The sequence below is a fragment of the Pinus tabuliformis genome, chromosome 9 (genome assembly GCF_031772625.1).
Source record: "Pinus tabuliformis cultivar Carrire ecotype Pingquan chromosome 9, CPIR1, whole genome shotgun sequence".
NCBI lineage: Eukaryota > Viridiplantae > Streptophyta > Pinopsida > Pinales > Pinaceae > Pinus > Pinus tabuliformis.
This window is the reverse complement of record NC_142307.1, coordinates 244,683,061-244,690,732: the sequence shown is the minus strand read 5'-3', so window position 1 is coordinate 244,690,732 and position 7,672 is coordinate 244,683,061. Positions and strand designations below refer to the sequence as shown.

At 36.9% G+C, this 7,672-nt stretch overlaps 3 long non-coding RNA genes across 3 annotated transcripts; all 3 read left to right on the top strand.

Annotated features, from left to right (window-relative positions):
• The first annotated feature begins 651 nt into the window (after positions 1-651).
• On the top strand, positions 652-1,751 carry LOC149148095 (uncharacterized). Its single transcript, XR_016262266.1, has 2 exons — positions 652-906; positions 1,519-1,751. It is a non-coding gene; the product is annotated as an uncharacterized LOC149148095 (long non-coding RNA).
• A 1,947-nt stretch (positions 1,752-3,698) lies between these two features.
• LOC149148094 (uncharacterized) lies at positions 3,699-4,525 on the top strand. Its single transcript, XR_016262414.1, has 3 exons — positions 3,699-3,793; positions 3,947-4,012; positions 4,354-4,525. It is a non-coding gene; the product is annotated as an uncharacterized LOC149148094 (long non-coding RNA).
• Positions 4,526-7,114: 2,589 nt separating this feature from the next.
• On the top strand, positions 7,115-7,370 carry LOC149148093 (uncharacterized). Its single transcript, XR_016263586.1, has 2 exons — positions 7,115-7,183; positions 7,285-7,370. It is a non-coding gene; the product is annotated as an uncharacterized LOC149148093 (long non-coding RNA).
• The last annotated feature ends 302 nt before the right edge of the window (positions 7,371-7,672 follow it).

Below are 7,672 nucleotides of genomic sequence, written 5' to 3'. Positions count from 1 at the left end.
ACCTTGGCTAGCACTGCTATGCTGCAGGGCGTGACAGATGATGCAAATCAGAAAAAGATTGCAGTAGAGAAACTGAAGGCCTTGTATGGTTGGGTTGATGAGAGCCTGATAGAGGATGTTTTAGTGGCTGTTAGTTATGAGCTTGAACAAACCTCTGCTTCCCTGGAGTTTATGGCTCTGATGACGTTGCTGGAAAATTCACATCCCTTTGATGCATCTGAAGCTGAAAGAGCTTATTTGCGAGGCGATCACAGCAGATGAAAAGGCCATGTTAACTAAACAAAGGGTAAAAAAGAGGCGGAGACAGGCCAACAAGGATGTAAGTTCCACGAGATCAAAGGAGAAGCACTCAGGTCTTGGTCCAACTCGCTCCTCTCCCCGGTTTCATGTGGTTTCCAGTTGCGATAATCAGTAACCGCTTGGAAGTTTGCAGAGTGTGGAGATGGAGAAGAATGAAGAGAATAATGGTACTTGTGTGGCAAATACGGTCACGGGAAGGATTGATAGAGGATGTTTTAGTGGCTGTTAGTAATGAGCTTGAACAAACCTCTGCTTCCCTGGAGTCTATGGCTGTGATGACGTTGCTGGAGAATTGACATCCCTCTGATGCATCTGAAGCTGAAAGAGCTTATTTGCGAGGCGATCACAGCAGATGAAAAGGCCCTGTTAACTAAACAAAGGGTATAAAAGAGGCGGAGACAGGCCAACAAGGATGTAAGTTCCACGAGATCAAAGGAGAAGCACTCAGGTCTTGGTCCAACTCGCTCCTCTCCCCGGTTTCATGTGGTTTCCAGTGGCGATAATCAGTAACCGCTTGGAAGTTTGCAGAGTGTGGAGATGGAGAAGAATGAAGAGAATAATGGTACTTGTGTGGCAAATACAGTCACGGGAAGGATTTCCAGAAAGGTAATGCTATCCTCACTTTATCTTTTCAATTGGCCCCTTTAAATTTGCAAAGTCACAGTTCATGCCTCAACATATTATAAAACATTTTTAATCATTTTATTAACACTGTTTTAAGTACCTTTTACTTTCCATGGTGTAATCTTTAAGCAGTTAAATTCTGTTTCTACCTAAAAGGAAGAAATCCGGTCATTAATTAATTAATGATTTCCATCTGAGTATGGACTATGTTAATTAATGATTTCCATCTGAGTATGTATATAACATAGTCCGCAAACCATATAGTGCTCTAAGACATATTCCTGTGTCCTAGAATGGTTTCAGAGGTTCCCCTTGCATCCAACGTCCATCAACTTTTCCTTTGACCACTCAAAGTTGTCTATGACTGGTGTAAATGCTGAAAATATGGATAAATAGCAGAACACTGAAGGGATTCGTGGTGATTTTGGGTTTTCTTATCATTATGAAGTATAATTGTAATGTTTAGTTTTTAGGGTGTCTATTTTGCTATTCATACAAAAAATGTTTTAGTGTGAGGTTCCACTTACTCAGGTGACTTTATTATCGGTTTTGGGATGGCTAACTTTATTTAATTGTACTTTTGCTGTGTAACAGGGAAAAAAGCAACCTCAAACTACCGCAGAGGAACCCGAATATACTGTTGTGTTAACAAATCCTCTGTAGGTGAAAAATTTGTTAAATGAAAATACCAATGAGCATCATCTCAAAGAAGCCAAGGAAGGGCCAGAAGAGAATGGCTTTAACGGTACTAAAAATCATTCCAAGGTAGCATCGATAGGGCCAAACAAGCATAAGCATTTATTGAATGATGATTGCGAAAATATTACTGAACCCAGTGTAAATGCTGAAAATATGTATAAATAGCAGAACACTGAAGGGATTCGTGGTGATTTTGGGTTTTCTTATCATTATGAAGTATAATTGTAATGTTTAGTTTTTAGGGCGTCTATTTTGCTATTCATACAAAAAATGTTTTAGTGTGAGGTTCCACTTACTCAGGTGACTTTATTATCGGTTTTGGGATGGCTAACTTTATTTAATTGTACTTATGCTGTGTAACAGGGAAAAAAGCAACCTCAAACTACCGCAGAGGAACCCGAATATACTGTTGTTTTAACAAATCCTCTGTAGGTGAAAAATTTGTTAAATGAAAATACCAATGAGCATCATCTCAAAGAAGCCAAGGAAGGGCCAGAAGAGAATGGCTTTAACGGTACTAAAAATCATTCCAAGGTAGCATCGATAGGGCCAAACAAGCATAAGCATTTATTGAATGATGATTGCGAAAATATTACTGAACCAATTGTAGAGGGCCTAAAACCCGGATGTGGGTGTCTTTACTAGCCCATAACTATGGCATGCGCCATGACACCTGGAGGCAGGAAGGTGCGCTGACGTCGGTTCAAGGAGGCCTGTACAAAGCTCAGACAGTTAATGCACAGGGTTAATGTTCTTGGTCTGCGGCAAAGGAGGAGGGACGCTGCATTGATGCCGAGCATGGCTTCTCAGGCTTCGATGCGAAAGGGGAGAAAAGCCCAAGGCCGTTCCCCCGTGTGGAGATTGCAGGTTACGCATTATATTGATTTTGAAATGCCAGTTATGACGCAGAACCAACCCATTGTTGCTTTCAGTGCTCGGAGAGAGGGCATTCTGTCTGCAAATTTTCAAGATATCATTGAGTGTTTGGTAGCGTTAATTTTACAAGCCATGCCGCGCAGTCGAGGGGTCCCTAGGTGTGGAGGAAGGTCTGGTACCCCCGTGGTTCTGGAAGACCTATACCCAATTGAGCCAATCGCTGCAGAGCCACCTTCGTCTCCCAGTTCGGAGCAGGAATGTCTTCTTCCTCAGGGCACCTACCAGACTTTTAGATTCAGATTTCCAAGCCGCCTTGTTAGACCTGAAGTGGTGGTCACTTTCACCGTCTTCATCTCTGAAGAAGAGCCTGGCCGGTCAAATTCTAGCTCCCCTACAGCTGAAATTGTCCAAGACAGCGATATCCTCCTGGGTGATATGGAAGGCTTGGTGTATCGAACTCGTCGACATGTGGTAGCTCCAATTCAACCTGCTCCGGCCCAGCAAGCTATTCAGGAAACTTCTGGTTATGAAGCCTATGTGCAAGAGGTCCAGCTGCCGCCCAATTCCAACGTGGAGATGGAAGTCTTCAGCTCCTGTGCTCCGATGCAGGGCATCTTTGATTTCGCTGCCTCTGTGCTAGAGGTCCTGCCGCCACCCAATTCAAACATGGAGGTGGAGGTCTTCAACGCACGTGTTCAGCCAGATGAAGGAGAGCCGATTCAGAACGAGGACGAGATGGTGATTTGGCTCGACTCGCCAAGCCCAGACAAAGGAAAGTAGGAGGCCTCATCCGACCAGCCAGTCTAGTTCTCGGGTGCTCTGTTTTGTTTTTTTCTTACTATCATGGAATTGCAAATCGTGTTGTGTCTTTGGGTCCTTTTTTGTGTCCAATTCAGTCCTAGGGCTCGGTTAGGCCACTGCTGCAAGTCTCAGGCTTCAGCAGTTTGTTATTTTTGTTTAATGGTCAAAAATGTAAACTGGCTCTGTCTGCCAGTAGATATGGAGTTTTTGTCAGTTTGAGTCCAGACTATATGACGTCCACGAACTATAATGGACTGTGTTTTATGAATCGGTTAAAGCTTCTTCAGCTTGAGGACTGGCTTCGCAGGATGTAAACCTCTGTACATAGTCTTTTCTTTAATATAGCAGTAGTCTTTACTTAGGAAAAAAAAAAAACTGTAGAGGGCCTAAAAGATCATGGCTCTAACAATGAAAAGCTTGCTTCAGATAACATATCATTGGATGGAAAAAGAATAAAAAGGTCAAAGATCATGGGTCCTAACCATGTGGAAAGGTAAAATCTTGAATTTTCAGCATTTCAATCTTCAGTTTTCAATATCTAATTTCAGGGAAAAAGCAGAAACCTAGCCGGTAGACATGTATGAATCTATTTGTCCTATTTATGTTGCGAAAGGTTATGTTTTATGTCCTAATCTTGATTTTGCAGACCGATACGGCGTCCGTTCTTTTTGAACCCATGGGATACATTAAATTCCTGCAAGATCAGGTTCAGGTACGAAGTCTGCATTTTTTACAAGTTTTATGGAAAATTTTCCGACTCTTTGTAATTTCTATAAGATTGTCACATGAAAATAGAGTTACTGCGGAGCGTGATACAGACAGCTTAAATGCTTCGGAATACATCAAATATTTTTAGGTTTCAATATTAAACAAGATTCGGAATTTGTTTCCCACCAAGCATGGATTATCATAAAATATAATATTTAGAGAAATTATTTGGGACAAAAATGATCACTTTTTTTTCCAGGAAGCAACGGATTCGTTGAAGCATCAACTCCATATTTTGTTAGTGGCACCGTTTACCGTCTGAGATATATCCATCAATGACTGCAGGTCATGTCTGCAATTAGCAACAAAAAGCCTCTACAAATGTTGTTCTCTGAAGCGAGGAGCTCAAGCACTGTTGGGAAGCTGTAGGGTCCGATACGAAATACACCGTTTTTACGGTAATAGTCCACCTGCATCCTCTGGGCTAAACCCTTCCAAAGAACCTGCCTAGACTACTCCGGGTACAGTTACTTCACCAACCATGTCAAGTACTGTACATTAAATCTCTTTGTGCTGAATTGATATTTCCAAATTCATATGGACGGCTTTTTTTGTTTTTGTTTGGGTAAAAGAACTCAGATCATTCTATTTCTGCAAACCTCATATTGCAATTCTGATAAATCTGAAATACATTTCCTCAAGTGGCTTGTCGGTAGCAATCGCATCAAATATTAAAAAAATATAGAGTCCTAACACCATGGCTATATATGCTATACTGTAATTAACCTGTGTTTTTTGAAGTTGCCGATGATTGTGTATTTGACTCCTTTATGACTGTGTAGACATTTATTTGACGTGTTAATACCCTGTTTTGGTAAAATTAGTCACACCATTGTGAATGTACAAAGCCCACTTCGAAGTTGTTTGATTATTGCTGGAGCATCTAGAAAAAGTCCAAATTTTGTTTTCTGATAAATCTGAAGTCAGTTTTGTCTGGTGGCTGGGTAGCAACTGAATCAAGTTGTTAACAATTTAAAATTCTAATAACGTTGCTGGATAAACTATGCAAACAGAAATCTGTGACTGTAATTAGCTTCCCATTTGTAAGGTTGTGAATGGGTGTGTTTGTTTTGACTTGTGTACATTTTTTTTTGAAGTATTGATGGTTGTTTTTAATGATATAACTGACATCTTCCTGTTTATGCAAATCCAATTTTTAGGCTACTAATTATTATTGAGTCATTTAGATCTGAGTCTAATTTGTGCATTTCTCTAAATCTGAAGCTCCAGTGGGATGTGGGTTGCTATTGAATCACTATGCGGTATATGTTGGGCATATAGAAACGAGGGACAATAATTAGCTTATGGTTCTGGAGGTTGCCAATGGTTATGTCTGTTATAACTACTTAGTAGCAACTATTTAAGAAATGATGTATGAAGAAATACCAGAGCTCTGCACATAACCGCAATTAATCAATGTGTGATAGATATTGTGCATGTATGACTTAATTTTTTATAAATAAGTTAATTGTTTCTTAACCAATATATTCAAATAAATTGTATTTTCACTCGGAAATACATTCATTTCAGAAGAGAGATTGTATTATGAAAGTTACAGGAGAAACCAATTCATTATAATAAACTATATGATTATGCATGATATCAATCACGCTGGTAGTAAAAAGTAAAAGAAAGAAGATTCGAGGAGAATATTGTTGAATTTTTTTTTATTTTTTTGGGGTATTATGAAAGTTACAGGAGAAACCAATTCATTATAATAAATTATATGATTATGCATGATATCAATCACGCTGCTAGTAAAAGGAAAAAGATTTGAGGAGAATATTGTTCATTTTTTTTTATATGATGATTAATGTCTATCAGAACTATATAAAGATATTACTTTTTATAACTAAATATTAGAACATTATAAGTAAAATCACTTTATAGCTTTCGAAAAATATGGTATAATGTTATGAGGAAATATTAGTGTATCAAAACATTGGAAAGCAATCTATGATGGAATTTGCAGATGGAATTGCAAAGAATAAAACTATAAATAACTTGAGCACAAGCATTGAATAACTTTCCATAAATATGGTAATGTTACCCGGAAATATTAGTGTACCAAAACATTGGAAGGAACAAGCATTGAATAGCTTTCGAAAAATATGGTAATGTTATCGAGAAATATTAGTGTACCAAAATATTGGAAAGCAATCTAAGATGAAATTTGCAGGATAAAATTGCAAAGAAGTTCATTCTAGCTTTCGAAAAATATGGTAATGTTACAAGGAAATATTAGTACCAAAACATTGGAAAGCAATTTAGGATAGAATTGCAAAGAAGTTCGTTTCAATTAGACAACAACGGAGTTTCAAAGTGTGAACTTTTATAGTGAATAGCACTTCTAAAAACAGAGGTGTGTGAACTTTTATAGTGAATAGCACTTCTAAAAACACTCCGTGCAATCGCTATAATATAAGAGTTTTTAAAGTTTTAAAATGATTTTTTTTTTTTTTAATTATATATATAATTGAAAATAAGCAAGGAGTAATTTCAACTATATCAATAATAATGATGTACTATAGTTTTGTGATGGAGGATTTTGATGAGGACAAATTGCAATTATATATATAATTGAAAATAAGCAAGTGGTAATTTCAACTATATCAATAATAATGATGTTCTACAGTTTTGTGATGGAGGAGTTTGATGAGGACAAATTGCAATTAAGATATGCATTCAAAAACAACTATAAATAAATTTTAATTATTTTTTAGAAAAAAATATTAATTAATAATATAATAATATAATCTAATCATTTTAATTGAATTTAAATGGTGGTTTCTAATGGCTATTATTTTCTATTTTTAATATTTTGTTATAAATATATAAATTAGTGTTTTTAGTTTGATATATATATATATATATAATTTAAATAATTATATATAAATATGTACATTCATAAAATTAAAATTTCATCTTTTACAATATCTATATAAAATTTAAATTTGCTAATACATATGGTATATAGCATACATATTTACAAATGCTTTCCTTGTACGGTTTTTCCAATTTTCATATCATTTTTCCAATCCATCTAGAAAAATCTAATGGAGGATATAAAACAAAATGTCAGTCCGTGACACGAAAATGATCCACTCCCAAAAAGGTAATTTAGAAACTGATATATTTGTCACCCCAATAAGTTATCTATGCTCCCTTGGAACCATCATTATGAAAGTAGAGAAGTTAATAGCGTTCCCTTTGCAGGTGAAGATTCAAGAAAAGATAGCGTTATTGCTGATAACAACCTGAAAGCACAAGCACGGGATAGCTTTGAAAAACAGAAGCAGGCATCTAAAACTATTGTAGTGCGATCATCACCCTGTCTTAGGTCACTACAGTGAACTTGTTCCTAGAACTAGTGGCATTTGGGACATGAGGAAGTGACTCAGCTACACAGGAGGAGAACATGTTCAGGCCTTAAAAAAATTGCTTCAGTGAGTCATATTATATACAAGATCATCTTCAGTTTGATGTTTATTTTGATGATGTAGTTACTCTTGAAGCCATGATAATATTTTAATCAGCACATGTTTATGCTGACGATTATGTAGGCAGGTTTGCTTTGTAGGCAAAGCAAAAGGAAAAGCTCCAA